Raw genomic sequence first — 9,971 nt, 5'->3', positions numbered from 1 at the left:
ACGTAGTCCTCTGACTGATTGAAACTCAGTAACCATGGGTTACCCTGCCTGAAAAAAAAAATGTCTCTGACAAGATGCAAGAACACCAAATCCAAGGAAAATCTGAGATTTCATTTTAAATCTTTGGTGTCTTATCCGGTGGAAATGTCATGTTAGGAAAGGAAGGAGACTATGTAATTCACTTGGCAGGATCCTTATCTCACTGACTACATGAGAAAAGTACATTACATGTTTTACGTATTAAATCCAGCTCTGTAAAATATTACCGTGCACACTAAAGCAGAGGAAATGATCCTGATAAGAAGGAACACCGGCCGAGAAGAGATAAATCCCAGGCGTGGGACCTCTAATAGGAAGTTATGATTTATTACATTACCTTCTATTATGATGTTTGTGGTTGAAAAAAATGTAAATGTTCACAAAATGCACAAATGGGAAATAAAAATTAAACTAAATGATGGGAAAAATTAGTAAAAATCATTCTAAAAAATGCAAATATTTGTTTTGCTTGATTCCAGAAATACGAGACATGAGATTTATTTTACTAGATATTGTAGTATTGATCCAATTGTGAGAGTTTTCCTGTTCACTGATCCATGTCCTATATAGATGTCTGACTTTGCATTCCAAAATTCATGAACACCTCACATGGCGGTTGTTGCAGTGATGTCATTGTATTGTACTGTATTCTGTATATCTTATTATGGAGTATTTGTCTCGACTACAGACATGTCTGTTCAAGATATTACTTGTATTCCTCTAGAAATAAGAATTCTTTTAACCCATGACATGCTGTTCCTTGACTGAGCATTGTGGAGTCTTCGTGCTCATGGTCAATAATACACTTACAGCAATCACCAATCTTCTCAAGCTACCATTGGCCCACATATACTACCCCTCTCCCCCCCCCCGGCCCCTTGATCATACCTAGAGATGAGCGAACAGTGTTCTATCGAACACATGTTCGATCGGATATCAGGGTGTTCGCCATGTTCGAATCGAATCGAACACCGCGTGGTAAAGTGCGCCAAAATTCGATTCCCCTCCCACCTTCCCTGGCGCCTTTTTTGCACCAATAACAGCGCAGGGGAGGTGGGACAGGAACTACGACACCGGGGGCATTGAAAAAAATTGGAAAAAGTCATTGGCTGCCGAAATCAGGTGACCTCCATTTTAGACGAATAGTGGATTTCAAATCCGGGTCATATGAGAATGTGAACTTTGTGACTAAGAGACAGGGATAGCTGTACAGGCAGGGATAGCTAGGGATAACCTTTATTTAGGGGGGAATGTTATTAAAAATAACTTTTTGGGGCTCTATCGGGTGTGTAATTGTGATTTTTGTGAGATAAACTTTTTCCCATAGGGATGCATTGGCCAGCGCTGATTGGCCGAATTCCGTACTCTGGCCAATCAGCGCTGGCCAATGCATTCTATTAGCTTGATGAAGCAGAGTGTGCACAAGGGTTCAAGCGCACCCTCGGCTCTGATGTAGCAGAGCCGAGGCTGCACAAGGGTTCAAGCGCACCCTCGGCTCTGATGTAGGAGAGCCGAGGGTGCACTTGAACCCTTGTGCACCCTCAGCTCTGCTACATCAGAGCCGAGGGTGCGCTTGAACCCTTGTGCACACTCTGCTTCATCAAGCTAATAGAATGCATTGGCCAGCGCTGATTGGCCAATGTATTCTATTAGCCTGATGAAGTAGAGCTGAATGTGTGTGCTAAGCACACTCATTCAGCACTGCTTCATCACGCCAATACAATGCATTAGCCAGTGCTGATTGGCCAGAGTACGGAATTCGGCCAATCAGCGCTGGCCAATGCATTCTATTAGCCCGATGAAGTAGAGCTGAATGTGTGTGCTAAGCACACACATTCAGCACTGCTTCATCACGCCAATACAATGCATTAGCCAGTGCTGATTGGCCAGAGTACGGAACTCGACCAATCAGCGCTGGCTCTGCTGGAGGAGGCGGAGTCTAAGATCGCTCCACACCAGTCTCCATTCAGGTCCGACCTTAGACTCCGCCTCCTCCGGCAGAGCCAGCGCTGATTGGCCGAAGGCTGGCCAATGCATTCCTATGCGAATGCAGAGACTTAGCAGTGCTGAGTCAGTTTTGCTCAACTACACATCTGATGCACACTCGGCACTGCTACATCAGAGCCAGCGCTGATTGGCCGAATTCCGTACTCTGGTCAATCAGCACTGGCTAATGCATTGTATTGGCGTGATGAAGCAGTGCTGAATGTGTGTGCTTAGCACACACATTCAGCTCTACTTCATCGGGCTAATAGATTGCATTGGCCAGCGCTGATTGGCCAGAGTACGGAATTCGGCCAATCAGCGCTGGCTCTGCTGGAGGAGGCGGAGTCTAAGATCGCTCCACACCAGTCTCCATTCAGGTCCGACCTTAGACTCCGCCTCCTCCAGCAGAGCCAGCGCTGATTGGCCGAATTCCGTACTCTGGCCAATCAGCACTGGCTAATGCATTGTATTGGCGTGATGAAGCAGTGCTGAATGAGTGTGCTTAGCACACACATTCAGCTCTACTTCATCGGGCTAATAGAATGCATTGGCCAATCAGCGCTGGCCAATGCATTCTATTAGCGTGAACTGAGTTTGCACAGGGGTTCTAGTGCACCCTCGGCTCTGCTACATCAGATTGCTACATCTGATGTAGCAGTGCCGAGGGTGCATCAGATGTGTAGTTGAGCAAAACTGACTCAGCACTACTAAGTCTCTGCATTCGCATAGGAATGCATTGGCCAGCCTTCGGCCAATCAGCGCTGGCTCTGCCGGAGGAGGCGGAGTCTAAGGTCGGACCTGAATGGAGACTGGTGTGGAGCGATCTTAGACTCCGCCTCCTCCAGCAGAGCCAGCGCTGATTGGCCGAATTCCGTACTCTGGCCAATCAGCACTGGCTAATGCATTGTATTGGCGTGATGAAGCAGTGCTGAATGTGTGTGCTTAGCACACACATTCAGCTCTACTTCATCGGGCTAATAGAATGCATTGGCCAGTGCTGATTGGCCAGAGTACGGAATTCGGCCAATCAGCGCTGGCCAATGCATTCTATTAGCCCGATGAAGCAGTGCTGAATGTGTGTGCTTAGCACACACATTCAGCTCTACTTCATCGGGCTAATAGAATGCATTGGCCAGCGCTGATTGGCCAGAGTACGGAATTCGGCCAATCAGCGCTGGCTCTGCTGGAGGAGGCGGAGTCTAAGGTCGGACCTGAATGGAGACTGGTGTGGAGCGATCTTAGACTCCGCCTCCTCCAGCAGAGCCAGCGCTGATTGGTCGAGTTCCGTACTCTGGCCAATCAGCACTGGCCAATGCATTTCTATGGGGAAAAGTTAGCTTGCGAAAATCGCAAACTGACAGGGATTTCCATGAAATAAAGTGACTTTTATGCCCCCAGACATGCTTCCCCTGCTGTCCCAGTGTCATTCCAGGGTGTTGGTATCATTTCCTGGGGTGTCATAGTGGACTTGGTGACCCTCCAGACACGAATTTGGGTTTCCCCCTTAACGAGTTTATGTTCCCCATAGACTATAATGGGGTTCGAAACCCATTCGAACACTCGAACAGTGAGCGGCTGTTCGAATCGAATTTCGAACCTCGAACATTTTAGTGTTCGCTCATCTCTAATCATACCCATTGAGTATGAACCATCTCTAAGTACCACCTCCCAGGAACGCCTCCCTGTAAGGGCCCCGCCACCTGCCAGGTCATTAGGTATATAATAAAGGCGGGTAGAAGACACAGCCATGATAACTCCCTCATGCCAATTTACAACCAACTTCAAGGACACTTCACTGTGAATGAGGATGGGATCGCTGCTGTTGCCCAATATCTCTGACTGACTTATTCCCACCTGCCAAACGTCTGAACTCCCCACCTTAACTAAAACTACTCATTACTACTCACTATTTTACAACAGCCTGTTGCCCAACTACAAGCTCCAACCATGGTCTCTACACCTATATCTTATATCCTACCAATATTCTAAATGTGAAAGTTTACATTACAATAAATACAATGCAGTAATACTCACAGGAGACGTCTCCCCACATTTCCCGTCTCTTCCCTTTGGACCACCATGACCACTTCTTTCAGCTGTGACTTGACTCTGTAAAGTTTGAAACACAGACATCTTTGACTCCTCATTTCTCCACGCACCCAACCCATATATATATTGTGGTAAAGTGTACGGTAAGGTGGTGGATGGCGTGTATATCTCGCCTGGTTTCCTCAGCCAGGTGAGATAAAGGAAAGCCAGGGTAAGCATGTTCTAGCAGAGCATAGTCTGCTGGAACTCTTGTTCCTTATTATGGGCTGGCTTTTCTGGACTGGAGGGCAGGTTGGTAGTGGGAGCCTTCCAGTCCACACCCTTACTCCACCACGGGTTTTGCCCTGAGTCTGGGGCATCCACAGGTGAGGCTTCCTTAGGGCTATTTTACTGGGGAAGGAAGCTCAGTTAGGAGCCTGGTACACACAAGGAGTGTGTAAGGAAAACAGGTACCTTGTGGACTTTGACTGCTAATATGGTGACTCAACCTGCTGTAGGTCAGAGAGGTAACCTGCTGTATAGGTAGAGCCAGACAAGGCTTAGGTTTTGTTTGTTGTTTTTGTTTCTTTGCTGGCACCGTGTTTTATGCCGACTGCTCAAATAAAACACTGGACTTGTTTTATTCTACTACCTGTCTGCATGGTGTCATTGCCGTTCCCAACCGTGTGAGCTGAACCCCTTACAATATATATATATATATATATATATATATATATATATAAATATATCCCACAGCGGCCCCTGCAGCCTATATTATGCCCCACAGTGGTACAATTGACTGTGGGGCATAATAGAGGTTGCAGGGGGCCACTGTGGGGCAGAATAGAGGCTACAGGGGCCACAGTGGACCATTCAAGCTCTATTATTATACTCAGAGTATAATAATCGGAGCCCCAGGGGAGATGAGAGAACATAATAAACACTGTTACTCACCTCTCCGGGATCCGATGTGAAAGAGGACCTTTCATGGGTTTGGGCAAAGGCAGTTCTATATACCGCTGGAAAGCCGACACTGCGCTGAATTCAGCGCACTGTCGGCTTTCCAGCGGTATATAGAACTGCCTTTGCCCAAACCCATGAAAGGTCCTCTTTAATCCTAGCAGGCTTCGGGCCTATATGGTACTGCTAGCACAGGCTTTGGCCTATATGGTAATATACCAGACCACGTGACGTCTGGGCATTACCATATACGCTCGAAGCCAGCTAGTATTAACATCGGATCCCGGTGAGGTAAGTAACATTGTTTATTATGTTCCCTCACCTCCCCTGGGGCTCCGATTATTATACTCGGGGGTCTGAAAAGACCCCCAAGTATAATAATAGCGGCAGTGGGATCGCGGCCTGGCCCGGGCCTATTCATTGCCGGCTTCCGCGGCCTATAGTACAAGGGGAAGCGGGGACGGCAGTGATCAGGTACGGGGAGGTTGGTAAATAGGCCGTTACCTGCTGGAGATACTCCAGCAGGTAGCGGCCTATTATAAAACAAAAAAAAATGTTATTATACTTACCGATCGCACTGCTGCTGCTCCCTCTGCCTCCACAATCCTCTTCTCTCGGCAGACGTCAGACGTCTGTGTATCAGCGTAGGTGGTGTGATGATGACGCCGCCTACGCTGATACATAGATGTCTGAACCAGCGCACGGAGATTGGAAGCTCTCCTGCACTGGTTCAAAGAAAAAGGAAAAAAAAAATCGCCCGGGCTGCCGCCCCCATTGGACGTGCGGCTCGCCCGGCCTTGGATCCACCCCTACTGAGCCTACCAAGGTTGAAAGTGTGTCTCCAGGGGCCGAACCTGTGGAAGACGGTTTACACTATAAACTGGTTGAGGAAAACACTCATGTACCTGACAATTTTCCTCTAGCTCTTATGGTAGATGATGAGGCTGAGTCTGCTGAGTCTGCAGACTCTGAATCAGCCTTGCCAGACCTTGAGGTGTCAAGGGTTAATCTTGGGACTGCACAGTTGCAAGATCCCACTTTAAAAACTGCATGAGAAAATGTGACTGTTCTAGATGGTGTCCCTCAGGGGCCGATCAGCGGTATCCTTTCTTTGAGGTACATAACAATCTGTTGTATCGAGTTACTAAAGCTAATAATGAGATTGTGGAACAGTTACTGGTTCCCAAGCCCTACAGGAAAATGGTGTCAGACCTGGCTCATTCTCATGTATTAAGGGGACACTCAGCTTCAGATAAGACCAGGGAACAGGTCTTTCAGAGGTTCTATTAGCCCAGATGTTATAAAGACTTTGAAAATTACTGTCGGTCTTGTCCCACTTGCCAACTGAATGCTCCTGTGTTTCATTTCAGGAGCCCTTTAGTGCCCTTACCTATCATTGAAGTCCCATTTGAGCGGATTGCCATGGATATATTTAGACCATTGGTAAAATCTGCCAGAGGCCGCCAGTACATCTTGGTAGTGCTAGACTATGCTACCAAATATCCAGAGGCCATTCCTTTAAGAAACCCCACAACCAAGTGTATTGCAAAAGAGTTGTTCCACATATGCACTAGGGTGGGAATTCCCAAAGAAATCTTAACAGATCAAGGAACACCATTTATGTCTAAGGTCATGGGGGAGTTGTGTAAGATATTGAAGATCAAGCAGCTAAGAACGTCCGTATACCATCCACAAACTGATGGCCTTGTAGAAAGGTTCAATGAGACCTTGAAAGCAATGTTAAAAAAGGCTATGGAAAAGGATGGGAAAGATTGGGATTGTTTGTTGCCATATCTGCTGTTCTCAATTAGGGAAGTACCACAGGCCTCTATAGGTTTCTCCCCATTTGAGCTGCTATATTGTAGACATCCCCATGGTCTTCTGAACATGGCTAAAAAAACATGGGAGTCTGAAGCCACCCCATACAAAAGTGAAATTGAGCATACTGCCCACATGCAGGAGAGAATCTCTAAGGTAATGCCCATAGTGAGGGAACATTTGCAGATGGCACAAGAAGCTCAAAGAAATGTGTATAATCGTTCTGCAAGAATTAGAGAATTCAGTCCGGGTGATCGGGTCTTGATATTAGTGCCCACTGTGGAGAGCAAATTTTTGCCTAAGTGGCAGGGACCCTTTGAGATCTTGGAAAAAGTTGGGGAGGTCAATTATAAAGTGCACCAACCAGGCAAAAGAAAGCCGGTGCAACTTTATCATGTGAATTTGATTAAGCTCTGGAGAGAAAGGGAGTCACTGGCCGCACTAGTCTGCCCTCCTGCGGTTACTGAGCCAGAATGCCATAAGGTGACAGTGGCTGAGACGTTATCTGGTTCGCAAAAACAAGAGACCAAAGAGTTTTTGCAACGTAACAAAGAGATGTTTTCTAGCTTGCCAGGTTGTACTAGTGTGATAGAACACGATATTGTTACAGAGCCACAAGTAAAAGTGAAGCTGAAACCTTACAGGATTCCTGAGGCCCGTAGACAAGTTATCTCCGAAGAGGTTCAAAGAATGTTGTCTTTGGGAGTGATTGAAAAATCAAAAAGTGAATAGTCTAGTCCAATTGTACTAGTTCCCAAGCCAAATGGTACTTAGCGCTTCTGTAACGACTTCTTAACTTAATGAAGTTTGCAAAATGTATGCCTACCCTATGCCCCGGCTTGATGAACTTATAGAGAGGTTGGGTCCAGCCAGATATATAACCACTCTAAAGGATACTGGCAAATATCTCTGACGAAAGACACCTGAAAGAAAACTGCCTTTTCTACTCCCGATGGCTGTTTTCGTTATGTTAGAATGCCATTTGGTTTGAAAGGAGCCCCGGCCACATTCCAAAGAGCAATGGATGAAATTCTCATTCCACATAGGGAATATGCAGTGGCCTATTTAGATGACATTGTCATCTTCAGTCTAGACTGGAGCAGCCATTTAAGTAAATTTCAGGTTGTTTAGGATTCCCTTAGAGAAGCAGAGTTTGCTGCCAACTCAGAAAAGTGTGCCATAGTATTTGGGGTATGTTGTGGGGAGAGGTAAGATTGAACCCCAGAGCAATAAAGTGGACGCCATACAAAACTGGCCCCGTCCGCTCACAAAAAACAAGCAAGGGCTTTCCTAGGAATTGTGGGGTATTACCGGCGATTTGTGCCTAATTTCGCCAATATGGCAGTACCTTTGTTGGATCTCACAAAAGGGAAAAAGTCGGTGATGATTCAGTGGTCACCAGAGGCAAAAAATGCATTTAAGAATCTGAAAATGGTATTCTGTATACAGCCAGTACTAGTGGCCCCAGACTTCTCAAAGGACTTTGTAGTCCAAACAGATGCATCAGAGGTCGGGTTAGGGGCTGTTCTGTCTCAAGAAGTTAATGGGGAAGAACTTTCTGTCATGTACTTAAGCCGGAAACTAAACCCAGCCGAGAAAAACTACTCTATTGTAGAAAGAGAGTGTTTGGCCATAAAGTGGTCTCTAGACTCTATTAGGTATTACTTGCTGGGCAGAAAATTCAGGCTCATCTCAGATCATGCCCCACTTAGGTGGATGAGCAAAAACAAGGGCAATAATGCCAGGGTAAGAAGGTGGTTCCTGGCATTACAGGATTTTGATTTTGTGGTAGAGCATAGAACAGGGAAAGCTCATTCCAATGCGGATGCCCTGTCTAGGATCCACTGTCTCGCCTCTATAGGTGTCCAGCCTGTCGGCTATGGGCAGAGGGGGGGATATGTAAACAGGCAGATGGAAAAGTGGTAGATGGCAGGTACCTTCCACTGAGGTGGCTGGTATCCACATGGTGATTGGCTGGAGTATGGGACCAGGATTTAGGAGTGGTTGTAGACCCAGGCCTATACTCCAGTCCTGGTTTGCTTGTGACCCAAGAGATCAGCTGTAAAAGAGCTGAGGCTGCCCAAGGGAAGGGGGTGTGGTCGTCGCTTGTAGGAGAAACCTGTTGTACACACTGCCCTGTGTGTGTCTGGAGGAGAAAGCACTAAAAACCTTGTGTGTTGGTGAGCAAACCTTGTGCACTTACCTTCTTTGTATCCTGAATTAAGGACTGTTTATGTTACTTTATTTTGTACCTTGCTGAAGAAAGCTACTTTGTGTTATCCTTATGTGGAAGCAAGCTATTTTGATTCACATACTTTGGACTGTGTGAACTGCTTCCAATAAACCTACTACTATGAGCTGACATCCAGGTCCCGTATTTACACTTTTATCCCTGTAAATGACATGGCTTCATGACTGTTATGAATTTATGTTCACATAGTTAATTACACTGCTCCTGCAGCAGCCTTATCTCAGGTCCCAGGTCTGTTATCTCTCTTATGTAAACATGCAGCTAACTCTCAGTGGATTGTGTACATGCATTTGCATATTATCTGTTCTGCTCCAGGCAGTGCAGACAAACTGACATGGGCAATCACCTTTAATCCAAATTGGCAGTTTGTCAATTTTAATTATGCCAGGAAAAAGAGAATCTAATTTGTCGTAAACAACGAGAGCTATGAAGGAAGCCAGAAGTCACAGACTTCTCCTCAAGCGCAGCTGAGGGAGATAATCAATGCCAATAACATGCTCATTATATGGCGTCCCAGTGAGCTGCTAAGATGCCGGAACAATTACAGGCATGGTGTGAAGAACAACTTCAATATCTGGCCAACTTGAGAGCTCCTGAAACAAGCAGATCATCAAGGCCAACAACACGCTCATTATATGGCATCACATTGAGCTGCTGAGATGCCACAACGATCACGGGCACAGTGCGAGGAACGAGTTCAGCGGCAGGCCAGATTAAGAGTTGCCAAAACGCCAGAGCATGCGGATCATCAACACCAACAGCACGCTCATTATATGGCTTCCCAGCGGGCTGCTGAGATGCCGGAACAAATCCTGGGCACAGCGCAAGGAACGCGTTCAGCGACAAGCCAGCTTGACAGCTGTCGAAACACCGGAGCAAGCGGATCATC

The sequence above is a fragment of the Leptodactylus fuscus genome, chromosome 1, assembly GCF_031893055.1.
Source record: "Leptodactylus fuscus isolate aLepFus1 chromosome 1, aLepFus1.hap2, whole genome shotgun sequence".
NCBI classification, from domain to species: Eukaryota; Metazoa; Chordata; class Amphibia; order Anura; family Leptodactylidae; genus Leptodactylus; species Leptodactylus fuscus.
This window is presented reverse-complemented; position numbering follows the sequence as displayed.